Source organism: Chamaea fasciata, unplaced genomic scaffold, assembly GCF_029207755.1.
Source record: "Chamaea fasciata isolate MVZ Bird 193981 ecotype frontalis unplaced genomic scaffold, bChaFas1.0.hap1 SCAF_24, whole genome shotgun sequence".
Taxonomy (NCBI): domain Eukaryota; kingdom Metazoa; phylum Chordata; class Aves; order Passeriformes; family Sylviidae; genus Chamaea; species Chamaea fasciata.
The window spans coordinates 1,465,503-1,480,142 of NW_027094109.1; the positions used below are offsets into that span (position 1 = coordinate 1,465,503).

General features: G+C 50.5%; 1 protein-coding gene across 3 annotated transcripts in view; it reads left to right on the forward strand.

The window, feature by feature from the left end:
- Positions 1–14,640, forward strand: part of KIRREL3 (kirre like nephrin family adhesion molecule 3) — a 354,811-nt gene that overhangs the window by 211,497 nt on the left and 128,674 nt on the right. The gene's annotated exons all lie outside the window — the stretch shown is intronic.

Consider the following 14,640-nt stretch of genomic DNA (forward strand, 5'->3'; position numbering starts at 1 on the left):
AGGATGATATGCTTCTGTTCTGCTCTTTGTGCCTGAGATCAAATGGGAAGGAACTTTGCATAGGTATGCCAATGCCTTTCAAGGGGAGGTTCCCCCCCCCACCCCAACCTTCCTTTTCCTCCTGGAAGCAGCACCTTGGACTTGAGATGAGAGCAGTGTTTGACGTCCTTTTCACAGTGATGCCGGCACGACTCTGAATGCCAGCACTGGCACTCATTTTGCGTTCCATCCCATGTGCACAGGCTCTGATCTCTCTACCTTGGCCTTGTTTTATTCCCTTTTTTCTCCCTTTCTTTCCCCATTTCCTTGGCAAAGAAGGCTTTGTGGGAGAAGCCTCGTTTCGTTTCCCCGCGGGCCCCGAGGGGCGGCTGGCGGATCTCATATGCAGGGTGTCAGCTGCATTAAATGAACACGCTCAGATCACTGTAAATCCCTATTTACACATAATAAACACGGGGATATAAAACATAGAGGAAATAATACATTATTGATTACAGCAGTGGCATGTAATGTCCTTTGAAAGGCGGGTGGGGCCTGCCCATCCATCAGCGCTCGGAACGCGGATCCTCCTGCTCCTTGGGAATTCAGGGCAGGTCAGCTGTGTGTGCCCGGCTGCCCTGGCTGCCTGTGCGGAGAGGATGGGCAGGAATGGGGAAAGCTGGCTCAGAGCTGTTTGCAGATAGAACAGCAAAGGGTGATATCGGCCTACAAGGAAGAAGTTTTGAAAGTGACAGTGGTGAGGCCCTGGCACAGGGTGCCCAGAGAAGCTGTGGCTGCCCCCGGATCCCTGGAAGTGTCCAAGGCAGGGCTGGACAGAGCTTGGTGCAGCCTGGGATAGTGAGAGATATTCCTGCCCATGGCAGGGGATGGCACTGGATGGGCTTTAAACTTTCTTCCAACCCAAACTGTGCTGTGATATTTCCCTGACCTGCAGCCCTGTCTGTTGGGCATGTTGGAATTTTCCTTTAGGCAAGAAGGTGCTTGAGAAAAATTTTCCTACAAGTGCAGCCAGAGCATCCAAATCTCATAGCCTTTCCCCCTTGGAGCAGGCAGTGTCTCCCATAAGGGTTATGTGCACGATGACTGGTCACATCTATATGTGAACAAAATGAAAGCTTGGTACAGGACCTGGGGGGTGCAGAGTCAATTATTTTTTGGGATTGGGAAGGATGGCTCACAAGCCCTGACACCACTCTTATGGCTATCAGTCCAAAACTGCACTCCAAAACAAAAAGTGTGGTGGTTTTTTCTCTGTGTGCGTGACTTTTTGTTAGGTTTTGTGTTTGGATTTTTAAAAAATGGTGATGTGCTCACCAGCTGAGGTGCCCTATCAGCATCACTGCCCTGGCACTCCTGTTACAGTGATGAAGAGCAATGTTTTGATGGTTGCTGAAATTGTAGGTGATGATTCCCTCTTTCTCAACAGCAGGCACCATTCCTCATCTCCCATGCGATTCATGAAACTCATTCCCTTGTTTTATCTCTGGCTGAGGTTGCAGGCGAGTGAGGTCGGTGAGGCTTGACAGGCATTTGGAATAGGTTTTGTTGGGTTTAAATGAGTTGAGAGTTCAAAGCCAGGCAGGTAATGGAGCGGTTCTGCTCCCCTTGTTCACTTTGAGGGGATTGCAGACCCTGCTGCTCCAGTCAGGAGAGTCCTGAGGTATGGCTGTGTTAGAGGGGAGAGCAGGACGAAGGGGAATGGCTTCACACTGATGGGGGGCTGGGTTAGGGTGGATATTGGGAAGAAATCCTTCCCTGTGAGGGTGGGGAGGCCCTGGCACAGAGTGCCCAGAGAAGTTGTGGCTGCCCCTGGATCCCTGGGAGTGTCCAAGCCCAGGTTGGAAGGGGCTTGGAGCAACCTGGCATAGTGGAAGATGTCCCTGAGGATGGACTGAGATGATCTTTAAGGTCCCTTCCAACCCTTGATTTCCATGGTTCTAACAGAACACCTCCATGAAACATGGATAACTGGACTGCACATGGGGAAAGCTCCTCGCCCCACGAGCTGCCCCAAACGTGGGTCCAAGCTGTTTGCTCACTTGTGGGAGCTCTGCAGTGAAAACATATTAAACTTCCCTTTCCTGCAGCTTTTTTTCCTCCAGGTATTTAATCTTAGTTTACAGATGAAATGTGCAGTGGAGAAAAAGATGCTAATCACACAGTTGCTGCACTCTGCTCCAGCCACTGGAAAATTTATTACCATCTGTCCTGGTCTGGACAGGGCTGGAGCATCACCCCACTAACAGCTTTGAGTGGCAGCAGAGAGACCCAACATCACATCAGGGCACAGCCCCGAGCCCCTGGGGCTACCAGAGACCTCGCAGGGGTTGGTGCAGGAGAGCTGCACTTCCTAATCTGCTCTTGGCTCAGCTCAGAGGCAAGAAAAGTCCAGGCTGGGCTGGAAGCTTCCAGCACTTGCCTGTGAGCGTCACCAGCAGCTTCCTGGTGTTTTATGGTCACAGGAGATTTTTATCAATCATTTGTCAACACTCTCAGGCACCTGGTGGGATTCTTGGGGTGTCCTGTGCAGAGTTCAACTCAGTCCTTGTGGGTCCCTTCCAACTCAGGATATTCTATGATTTAACTACTCAGCTCTTCCCACTTTTTTTTAGCCAGCTGTTGAGATGTCATTATTTCAGTCTCCTGGATATATCATTATGTACATCCCTAATAGCTCCCTTCCCTGGCTATAACAGGGCACGTGGCTCTACATGATCAAGTTCTGACAGGCTTTTATAAACCCAGAGCAGAAGGCGAGGTCAGAAATCAGACCAGAAATGGGATTTCTCCGGCTCCCAAAGAAAAGTGTTTGGCTGCGCAGCTTTCTGAGCATCTTGTAGTATCAAACTGTCTTGGAAGCAAAGTGGTTTGATTTTTGGCCTGTCTCTGCCCTCAGTGGATTATTGGACTTATAGTTCAGAAAGTCTCAAACTGCAGCTCTTGTGATGCATCTTAAATATACAATTTTCACTTGGCTTTCTGCAAGACCAGGGTTTCTTCTTGGCAGATCCTCCTGCAACTGTATATCCCCTCCAGCACCAGCAAGCCCAGCAGAATCTTGAAGCACACAACCATTCCATAAAGTCCCTCTCCTGTGGCTGTGTTTGCTTATGTCTCTCCTTTTTTTTTTTTTTTTAACTGACTTGGACTATTTTCATAAAACCTCACACCTTGGAGAACCCAAAATTGCTGAGCAAGGAAATAATCACCAGTGGTGCAGGGAATGCTCTTGTCTCTCCTGCAGCAATTAGCAAACCTTAACGCAGGCTTGGCTCTCTTTCCAATTAAACCCTGGCAAGCTGGAATACACGATGTGCTAATGAAATGGGGAGTTTTGGAGCTCCTCTGCTGGCTGTTTGGAGGATATGGGAGCTTTAGGCTGTCTGGCTGATACTAAGCCATTGAAAGTAATGGGCTGGACAATCTCACCCCATTACTTTTAATGGGATTGAGAGAGCGCACGTGGGAGCAGCGCTGGGGGAAGCAGAGGAGCTGTTTCCACAGATCATCCAGGTTATGGCCAACGCTGGGAAGATGCCCCCCTGGCAGTGGGAGCTGTGTGCAGTGCTAGGGTTTGGCAGGGAGGGAGCAGGGAAGGTGCATAAAGGCATCAGTGCCACGAGTCAGCCCTGAGTGGGGGCTGATTTCGGTCAGGGCGTGTCCAAGGAGGGGATCTGCTGGGTGGGGAAATCCCACTGCTGGGTGGGACATCCCACTGCTGGATGGGGAGATCCCACTACTGGATGGGGGAGATCCCACTGCTGGGTGGGGGAGATCCCTGCTGCGTGTGCCTACTTCGGTCCCTCCCTCATACCCATCTTCCCCGGTTTACCTTCCTACCCCTTACCTGTGCTAATTGCACCTGTAGAGGTGGAAGGAGGGTTTAATGTGGTGTGAACGACACTGATTTCAGCTGAGGCAGTGAAGATCCAGCTCGTGGGACCAGTTGCAGAAATCGTGAGTGTTCAGGCCAATTAGGTAACTGAAAATGCTCAAAAAGGGGAGAGGGATGGTCATGAGGCAGGAATATCACAAGATTTTGGTTGAATGCTGCAGTCTGAAGTTGTCATGGTTGCTCAGTGCCTTTGGTGTCCTCTCTGGAGCCGGGCAGGGTGAGTGAAGCACCCCAGCCTGAGGTCGCTGCTGTGTTTGCCTGCATGGCCTGGGTGATGGGTTTGTTCCTCGTGGTGGGACCGAATCTGCTCCCACTGGGACATGGAAGGAACGTGGTCTGGACAGGGCAGCAATCAGCCTCCCACAGCCCGAGATTTGCCCACTCACTTTCCTTTCTCCTCCTGCTGAGCGTGGCCAGAGCCTTCCCTGCCAGCGCGCTTAAACCTCAATACCTCAATCAAAGCAGAAAGGGACGGAAATGTGGTGATGAGATAATCCCTTCAATCTTCTGGCTTTCTCCCCCACCCTGTAATTGGTGCCTTGTTCCTTGGTGGAGGGTTGGGACCTGTTCTCATGCTTCCCCTTCCATTTAGCACCACAGCTCTTCCAGAAAATTTGAACAGAAAGGGGAGGAGCAGGGACTGCAGCAAATGCACCTCCAATTAGGATTACTCTGGAACTGCTTCTTCCTCGGCCGGTTTACTCATCTGTGATGGTTTGGTGACACCACCACGAGGTTCCCCAAGCTGTTCAGGAACCTCAGCTCCCGTTCCAATTCCTGGGAAGTAATTCAAGTTTGGATATCTGAGGAGGAAATGGAGATTAACCTGTGCCGTGGGTCTGCCCTAAGATAAAACATTCACGTCACTGATCTCCTTCATCTTGGAGAGGAGACAGCACAGCGTGGACTGGTCACAGCAGGTCTCCTGCCCCTTCCCACCTCACAGGTAGGAATGCAGCTAAAAGAGACAGCTGAGAGTTGCCAAGGAGAGGAAAAATGAAATAGCAGCTGAAGATCAGAAATATTTTTAAAACACCTCAGATGCGGAAGAATTGCAGCCGTGCTGTGAGGTAACCAGCAAATAGAATTTAATTATACGATACACAGGAGTAATGGAGCCTGTGAGTCTGGAGTGTGATTTCCCAGTAATAGGAGGACAGCAGGGATCCCTGCTTGGGCTGTGGTGTGTGCTCACAGAGAGCAGGACGGTGCTGCAGTGCTTTCCCTGCCTCCAGACGGGAGGGGAGGGCCACAGCTCCTCCAGCCTGGGGGAGCCAGGCACTTCTTGGGGTGCCCAGCACACGCAGCCTTTGGAGCAGCTGGGCAGTGGGATTCTCTGGATCAAGGGCACATGGGCTTGAAGGCAGTGATTGAGGTCAGGCAGAGGAAAGCCGTGATCCCAGCACGTCTCTGAGGGCAGGAGTGGTTTGTGCTTCCCTGTGCTGCTGTCCATCTTCCAGACTTGTAAGAAGGATGGCTTAGGCAGAAACACGTCCAAGGTGGGAGGTGTGAGGAGCCACTGTTGATCCAGAGCACGGCTATAGATGTGACCTTTACGGTTCTGTGGGTTTATTTTTATTATTTTTCTCTCCACCTTATCCACAATCTGTCAGAGCAGCGTGGGGACTTCCAGGCTTTATTGCAAAGTGTTTCCATTGCCATGTTCTCCACCCAGTTGAGTTTATTTTGTTGGATTTTCACCTCAAGGGGGTTTGTTTGTTTATTTGTTTGTTTGTTTGTTTGTTTTTACAAGGTGCTGTGGGTAGGGTGTGAGGCAGGGACACTCCTGCTGTTGTGTGGAACTCTAGACCTGCATGTAAATGTGGCTCTCTGAGTGACAGGGGAACACAAGAAGTGTTATTTATTCCACCATGAGACGTTCCCACCAGGCTGCAGGATAATGTGCTGTGGCTGATGTTGCTTGGATTGGGGTGGGACATGTGGGGGTCCTTCAGCAGGAGCAAGGCACAATGCAGGGGCTCTCAGTGAAATAAGAAGCCCCAGGGAAACCAGGCTTTCAGAGAAAACACTGCACTCTTAAGGAATCAAAATATGTGGATTTTGTATCTTTCTCCCTGTCAGTTTTGTTCTGAGCCGGTTTCAGATCGTCTCAGAGTCTGACAATCCCTGCTGTTGAAGGTCCTCCCAGTTTGAAGGAGCACATCCTGATCCAATCACTGAAGATGGAGCAGGAAGGCTCAACACAGCTTTAGACCAGCTTGATCCATCTTCCCAACACCCCTTCCCATGCAGCCCCCCTGGTTCACACAGACCCCTTGTGCCGCAGACTCTGGGGCTTTTCCAGTCTCTGGGCCGTGTCCCCATCAAGGCATTTTATTTCCCTGGAGAGTTTTTTTCAGTGGAAGAGGTGCCGCAGAAAGCTGGGATGGGTTTCATACGTGGAGGGTGGGGTCACTTTTCTGCTCTCTGGGATTGAATGGGCAGCCCCTGGATTTGGTGGGGTGGAAGAAGGTGGGTGGAGGAAGTAAGGTGGCATCGGTGCCACCACAGCCCTCAGCAGGCAGGTCCCCAAGTCACTGCAAGCCCAGGGCTGAGCTGCCAAGCAGAGCATGGGGGAAGTGACAGACAGGGCCATCCCAGCCCTTGGCTCCAGCAGAGGAATTCCTGGAGGGGGTGGAGCTGTCAGACATGGTGAGGGACACTGCCTGTTCCCCTCTCCTGCCCTGGCCATATCCCAGGGGGCTCAAGAAGCTCCATGGAGCACACGAATCTTTGTGGGCTGGTGCAATGCAGCCACTGCAGTGAGGCCAAGACAGATGTGCCCAGCACCTGGCTGCCCTGCCCTGCCCTGTCCCTGGCTGTCCTGCCCTGTCCCTGGCTGTACTGCCCTGTCCCTGGCTGATCCTGCCCTGTCCCCGGCTGATCCTGCCCTGTCCCTGGCTGTCCTGTCCCTGGCTGCCCTGCCCTGTCCCTGGCTGCCCTGCCCTGTCCCTGGCTGTCCTGCCCTGTCCCCGGCTGATCCTGCCCTGTCCCTGGCTGTCCTGTCCCTGGCTGCCCTGCCCTGTCCCTGGCTGCCCTGCCCTGTCCCTGGCTGCCCTGCCCTGTCCCTGGTTGTCCTGCCCTGTTCCTGGCTGCCCTGTCCCTGGTTGTCCTGCCCTGTTCCTGGCTGTCCTGTCCCTGGCTGCCCTGCCCTGTCCCTGGCTGTCTTGCCCTGTCCCTGGTTGTCCTGCCCTGTCCCTGGTTGTCCTGCCCTGTCCCTGGTTGTCCTGCCTTGTCCCTGGCTGTCCTGCCCTGTCCCTGGCTGTCCTGCCACCTCCCCAGAATCAGCCAATCCTGTCAGTTCAGATCTTCTCCTGGTGGGACGATGTTGATGGTGATGTGTCCTGGTTTCAGGGGCTGACCTGGGGAAACACCGGGGGAGACTGGGGAATGCACAGGCAGGTGCTTGCCTGTTGCATAAATTTCCCTGCCAGGTTTGTTCCAGCCCTTCCTGCAGCAGCTGGCTGCACGGGAACAGAACATTTGAAGACTTGGCCGGAGCAGCAGGCACAATGGGCCATAGTGTAGCAGATTCCTTCCCTGGGAAGCCCTTGAAGGGCAGGTCAGAGCCACCAGCAGGGGAGCTGGTTGAACAACCGAGGAATCTCACAAGGAGGATCCGAGCTCCAGGGCTGCAGCAAGGCCAGGAGCATCGGAGGGGCTGAGTCAGGTGAGGTGCCCAGGAGAGCAGCTCTTGAAAAGCACTCTAAAACTTGTGTGAACTGGGCTAAAATGCTGGAGTCTCTGCGAGGCTGTGAAAGGAAACACCATCCCCACATGAGTGGAGCTTTCAGAAGTGGGATTTGGAGGGAGCAGGTGTGACCCAAAGTCACACGGGACTGCTAATTGAATTTGGGATCATGGGCAGCCCCACCAGCCTTTTCCAATGCCCGGGTGTGTTTTTTGCCGTGATGTGGAATTCTCTGACTGTGTGGGGCACCTTACCCAGCTCTCAGCAGTGCAAACAGGAGTGGGTTTGATATTCAGTAGTGAAGAAAACAGATTGTTTCTACATAACCTTTTATTTGGTTTTCTTTCACATAAAGCCCTGTGTGGAAGTTACGACTTTTATAGTAGGAAATAGAGGAAAAATACTTTTCCCTGCACATGAGGCGTAGTTAAGCTGTGGAACTTGCTGCCCCAAGGCCTTAGCAAAGCATTTTGGACAATTTGACCAGTGTAAACACATGCCTGTGCACACAAAGCTGTGAAAGCTGTTTGTGTGGGAAGGTTCAAGTACCAACAGCCACCTTGCTCTGGGGTGAATTGTTTTCCCTCCTGCAGCTCCATCAGATTTCTTAACTTCAGGAAAAGGGAAAAAAAAAAAAATTCAAAGAATGACTGAATTTGAGGTTTGTGAAGATTTTTCTTCACTTGTCAGATGGTGCCCAAATTGGACATGTTTGTGAGAGGTTCAGAAAAAGTGCATCAGCCATGAAGGGCTGGGGAGGAGAGTGGGGAATACAGACGGATTCAGTTCTGAACTTTAGGGACCAAAGGCTCTCTGTTGCCACTAGAGAAAAAAAACCTCTTCAAAACACTCCAGTGCTGAGTTACAACTTGGAGGTGCCTCTTTTCCCTTCATTAGCCAGGGAACACAGGGGATATCATTCTCTTTGCTCAGCAGCACAAATCTCTCTTCTTTCTTTCCCCTTCTGCCAGTTGTGTTTCCTGCTAAGAAGCAACTTTTAATTGTCTGGTACCAGGGCAGAGCTTGTTCCTGGGAAGAGCTGCCTCCCGTGAGTTTCTCTGTTCTTCCTCTTGAAGCTTCAAGGCACCTGGAGAGCTGGATTCCAGTGTACTCCAATATTCAAGGCATGTGCCTGTCCAAAGTTGTTTGTCCCAAAGATTCTCCTCTGGGTAATGGAGACTCCGGTTTTCCACTGGGTTGTAAGAGGCACAGCGAAAATCAGCACATCCAAGCTTTCCTTTTTCCGTTGTGGTTTTTAACACAAAAGAAATGTTTGAGTGAAGACTTAAGGATCCTTCCGACCATCACCCTTCAGCACCAGAAATTCCCAGTAGGGATTACAGCCCTGGTACTGGTTTGTGCTGTTGCTGTTCCCAAATGCAGGTGGGTGCCTCTCCAGTGGCATTTGAGGCCAATTTAGGTCTTAACAGAGGTTCTACGCAGGGCTTCAGTTCTGGGGAGTTTTCTCTCGCCGTGCAAAGTTGAGCTGTCCTCTCCAAGGTCTTCACCCTGTACAGCAGTAGGAGAGGAGACTGGAATGATAAATTCTTCTACCAGAACTGGCTCCTGAATGGGGGCAGTTTTCCCCAAGTCCTGCCGGATGTCCTTCTCTCTTTCCAGGTCTGTGGGCTGTGGGAGAATAGCCAGTTGTTGTTTTCCATCTCGGAGCAATGAGCTGGCAAACATCTCTGCTCCATCTGTTTTCTTTCATTGATGGATTCTTTAAAGTCAGATTGTGGTCCCACAGGGACACACTCAACTAATCCTCTGCTTTTAAGATTTTATTTGTGCAATAAATGGATGACAAGGTGGTTTGCGAGTACATAATACAATAAATGGGTTTATAAATGCAACTTTTTTGCAGAGCACTGTAGAATAAAATACAATACCACTCTGGCATTTAACACTGATCTCTGCTTCATTCATATTTCAAACAGTAATGTGCTCATTTTCTCATCTGGGAAGCCTCTTAGGTTTTTTAATACATTTTTATAAATTAACCAGGCACAGATTTAATAATAACGTGCATTCCTACGGCTTTTTTCATCTCCGAAGATCTTGGATTGCTCTGCAGACTTAACAGTGTAATATAGAAATTCCGTGCCAAAGGATCCGTTCGCTCTCTGCCGAATTGCAGCAGGAGTTTGGATGGCTCAGGAATGCCCGTGGATGCAAAGGACATCGAGGGAGGAAGCTTGAGCCCAGCACTCACGGCAGGAGAGCTTGGAGGGAAAGATGCTCCGTGGGTGCCCAGGGCAGAGTCCGCTGAAGAAGAGGTCACAGGGATGTTTGGATGGCTCTGGGCCTGGAAATCCAGATGACGAAAAGCAAAGAAAATGCTCCTTCACATATTTATTCAAACTTTTGGGATGCAGCATCCCTAGACACAGTGAAGCCAAGAGCATGGAAAACCATGGGAGATCAGGCTTTTCTGTCCATATTGCTCCTTATTCAAGGCACCCATATACAGCAGGCTACTGCATCCATGAGGACAGGGAACTTCTAAGCAGGAGGATGAGGTTTTTCCATCAAAGTGTGTAATAACCAAAATCTCTTTGATTTGGTGACGTAGGATCTTCTCCTGTCACCTTCTCCTGTCACCTGTCACACTGGCCAACTTGAGAAGGTGTTGAGCTTCTTTCCTTGGAGAATTACATGCTCTTTGAAGAGCTCCCAGCTGAGTTCTTTGCTTCTGGGATCCCCAGGTGAGATAAGGCTTTTCCAGCCCTCTGTCTTTCCCAGTTGCCACATTTTGGTGTCACTGACAGTAGGATATCTGCCGTGGAGGTTGCCCACTCCCCATCCCAGAAAGTAGAGTTAAACTCATGGATGTAACACATAAACAGAAAAAATTATTTACAGGTAGAAAATTGCCATCACTGTAGAAGGAAAACATGACAAAATGGAAACGTGATATTTATGTTAATACAAAGTTTTAAAAATTTAATTTAAGAGACCAGCTGTTTCTGCTTCTCTTATAAGAGTTTAATTGGTATATAATAGCATAGTTAATTAAATACAAATCAATAGTTTAAACCAGCTAATTGATATTTAATATGTATGGGAAAATATAACTTAGTTGTAATATCATTAGCTCAATATTAAATAAGCAATGGAATTGCAATTATGCCTTTACAACGATTATAAAGTTTATCGTTCTTTAATAAACTTGCAATTAGACAGGGTGAGCTGAAAAATTATTAAACAGGTATTATTGGGCTATTAAATGTTTATTATCATTCCTGGTGGGATACAGCTACACAATAGTACATATTATGATTATGTTAATAAACCCTTATTACAGCTTTGCAGCTTTAGCCTTTAGTGCACCGGTGATCGGATATTTTCTTCCCTTCCTGAGTGCTGAGGGAAGGAATTGCCTTGAAATTGAGTAAAGATATCCCATACAATGAAAGAAGTGAGGAAAAAGCAGGAGGAATCCATAGTTTAGGCCAGTACTGAGAGATCTTTCTTCCTAAACATCTTTCCCCTCTGTTTCTCAGGCTGAGGATGCCTTTCTGGAAAACTCCAAGGTCTTGTTGCTTTTAATTGGCTTTTGCTTCATTGTCATTGGAAATTTGTGGTTTGAAGTTGCTCCTGCTTTGCCCAGTGAGTGGCTCTTCTGCCAGTTTGGAGGTGAATGAATGCAGGTACTTCTGAGAGAGTTGGAACCATGGTTCTGTGTGTTTTCCAACAAGGATACTTTAGCTCCCACTTCACCACAGTGCGTGGGATGATCAACGCAATTTCAATTGTCTTCACAATGAAATGGGTGGAATTGATTTGGAGGAGACGGGGCCACGCAAGGGTTAAAAATATTCTGGTTTCAGTGTGTCTCAGCAGCCCTCCTAAAGCCAAGACATTTAAAATGCTGGGTATCTGCTTAACTATTTTAGCCTTAGGTAGCCACTAAAAGCCAAAATGGTGAGACATCCTTAAGCAGCAGAGTCATCTTGAAGTATTTTACCTTTTAAAGGCGCTCTCAAGTATTTAAAGGTGCCTTTAGCTATAAAGATTTTTGCATGTTCTCACAAATTTATGGTATGAATTATTATAATGCAGTGCTTTTGTACAGCTCCTTTCATCATGGGATATCAAAGTGGTTTATAAGTGTTAATTATAGCACCCCTTGGGGAGGCAAACGGGAGACAGGCACCCACAGCAGCCTGCTGAGCCAGGCTCCAGAGAGGCAGGAACTCACATTTCCTCCAGATCCAGCTCAGCCTGAGCCTCCCTCTCTCTCTGAGGGCTCAGCTGGGGCAGCTGGTACCTGTTGGGCAGCGCAGTCGTTGCCTGGGGCTGGAGCCCCTGCCCACAAACCCCTTTTGGGGAGCTTTTTGCTCAGTGCAAGGGGAAGGTGAGAGCTCAGGTGACACCTGAGTGGTGGGATTGTCCCAGGACACTGCAGCTCCTGCTGCCCTCAGCACTGCCCTGGCTTGGGGTGCCCTGGGGCCACCATGATTGGAAGGACCTGGAGCTGCTGGAGTGAGTCCAGAGAGCCCATGGAGATGCTCCAGGAGTGGAGTCCCTCTGCTCTGGAGCCAGGCTGGGAGAGCTGGGGGTGCTCACCTGGAGAAGAGAAGGCTCTGGGGAGACTTTAAAGCCTCTGCCAGGGCCTAAAGAGTCACCAGGAGAGCTGAGAAGGACCTTGGACAAGGGATGGAGGAACAGGATGAAGGGGAATGGCTTCCCACTGCCAGAGGACAGGGATGGATGGGAGATTGGGAAAAAAATCCTCCCTGCGAGGGTGGTAAGGTCCTGGCACAGGATGCCCAGAGAACCTGTACCTGCCCCTGGATCCCTGGAAGTGTCCAAGGCCGGATTGGATGGGGCTTGGAGCACCCATGGATATTGGAAGTTGCCCCTGCTGATGGCAGGGGTTGGAATGAGATGAGGGTTACAGTCTCTTCCAAGATAAACCATTCCATGATTCTATTGATTCTGTGACTGAACTGGGCACAGATCTGCCCGCAGCCCTACAAATGGCATTGCATCCACGCTCTGTGCCCACCACGTTATCCAGGATTTCAATATTTGTGACACGCTTTAAAACTTAAACCCGGTTTGGTGTTTAAATCCATCTCCTTTCCTCTTTGTCCTCTTTGGTATTGCACTTCCCCACCTCAGCACTGCTGCCCAGCTCCCCAGGGACCTGTCAGGGTGGCGAGGCCCTGGCACAGGGTGCCCAGAGAAGCTGTGGCTGCCCCTGGATCCCTGACAGTGCCCAAGACCAGGTTGGACAGAGCTTGGAGCAGCCTGGGATAGTGGAAGGTGTCCCTGCCCGTGGCAGGGTCCTTAAGGTCCATTCCCACCCAAACCATTCCATGATGTTGGTGATGTTTGTGCTCATGGTGTGTGCAGGGTGTGGCAGCCCCCTCCCTCCAGGTCTGTGTGGAAACCCAGCCGGCATCCACACACAGCCCCCGTGGGCACACTGAGTCAGAGCAGTGCTGGCTCGCTCGGCTGCACTGTGGGCTCTGCTGCCTTGTCTGACGCTAATCTAATTGTGTTGTTTTAATTACTTTGATACCTTGGTGCTCGTTGGAGGCTCAATAGCAATCGATGGGGTTTTGTTTTCCTATCAATAAAGACATAAAGGCTCTCACCTGCTTTGCTGGCTCTGCGCAGTCGGCCCTGGGGGCTCCAGGCAGGCTCACAGCCCTGCCAGGCACACGGAGTGCGTGTCCTCACAGGAGCCTGTGTGGAAACCTCCCCCAAGGTCAGCAAGGTCTTATCGATTCTCCTTATCAGGCAGGGCTGAGGGAGGCAGCCTGAGCTGGGTGTCCCTGCAGTCACAGACATCCAACACTCTGCAGGCCTACACCTTCCTGAGTGTGTCTGTGCGCTTTGTGCAGACCATGGTGGGGCACGTTATCTCTGTTCTGGAGAGCAAGAGGACTGCTTTCCACCACTGGAGGTGCACAACAGTTGCTTATTACCACTTCCTGTTAATTCAAAAAACTACTGAGAGTTCTGGTGGTTGTTTCATCTGCCCTGGTGCTTAGACATCTTCACCTGAGTTAGTCTCCACCATCTTTTTTTGGCTGATGAGAGACTTACAAGCACCCCCAAAGACATCGTGACAGCTGGAGACACCTGTTTCTCTCCAGGGCATTCCCTGCAGGACAAGGCGGATTTAGGGGACCAATTACATTTCAGCTTACTCTGTTTATTTCAAGAGACTTGCTTTTGTCTGAGCATGAGCCTCAGTGGGATTACACGTGTGATTTGTTTTGGTTAGATGCTGATTCCTCCCTGGTGGGAGCCTTCGGACCAGGAGCTTCCTGCAAGGTGGAGCCCTGTAAAATGCTAGAGGAAGTGCTTTGACTGGGCTTGTGTGCACCCTGAGTGCCCCAGCATCAAAAGAAGTCTGGTTTTTTTCTAGGTCTAGGCTCAAATTCTGCTTCACACTGTGCACAAGAGGAGGATGTAACCACTCTGCTGGGACGCCATGGCAGCGAGCACTGTTAGGAAGGGATTCTCTATATCTGGGTCTATACCCACATGGATCTGGGGATATTCCCTGCACACCACATCAGATCACACTTCCCTCTTCCTCTGGACATGCTCCAGATCTGCGATTCAACCCTGTGTTTGCCTGGTGGCACTGAAGGCCAAGTCTGCCGGGCAGGTCCTGCTGCACTCTCCAGCCACTCTTCACTCTCCATCCTCCTGCTCCGCCGCCTTCCCCTCCTGGGAGCGGCGCAGGAAACTTCCCAGCGCTCCTCCCGCGGCACAGGGGGCTCTGCACAGTCCACAGTCCACATTAAGTAAACATCAAAGGGGCTTTGATCAGCGGGGCTCTGCAGAGCACAGAAGCCCCCGAGGAGCTCCACAGGTCCGCAGGCAGCGTTGGGGACACGGTACCTTAATTTTCTGCACTGTGGCGCAGGAGGATTTGTTTGAAGAACGAGAGCTCTCTGCCTCTCTGAGACCCGCACGGGGAGAGAGCGCCTGTGCTCGCAGCCTACTTCTGGAAAAACCAACGCTCAGATCTCGCTGTTTGTTACCAAGAGTCAAAAAGCCCCATTAACAAATCAAGGCATCAAAGGCC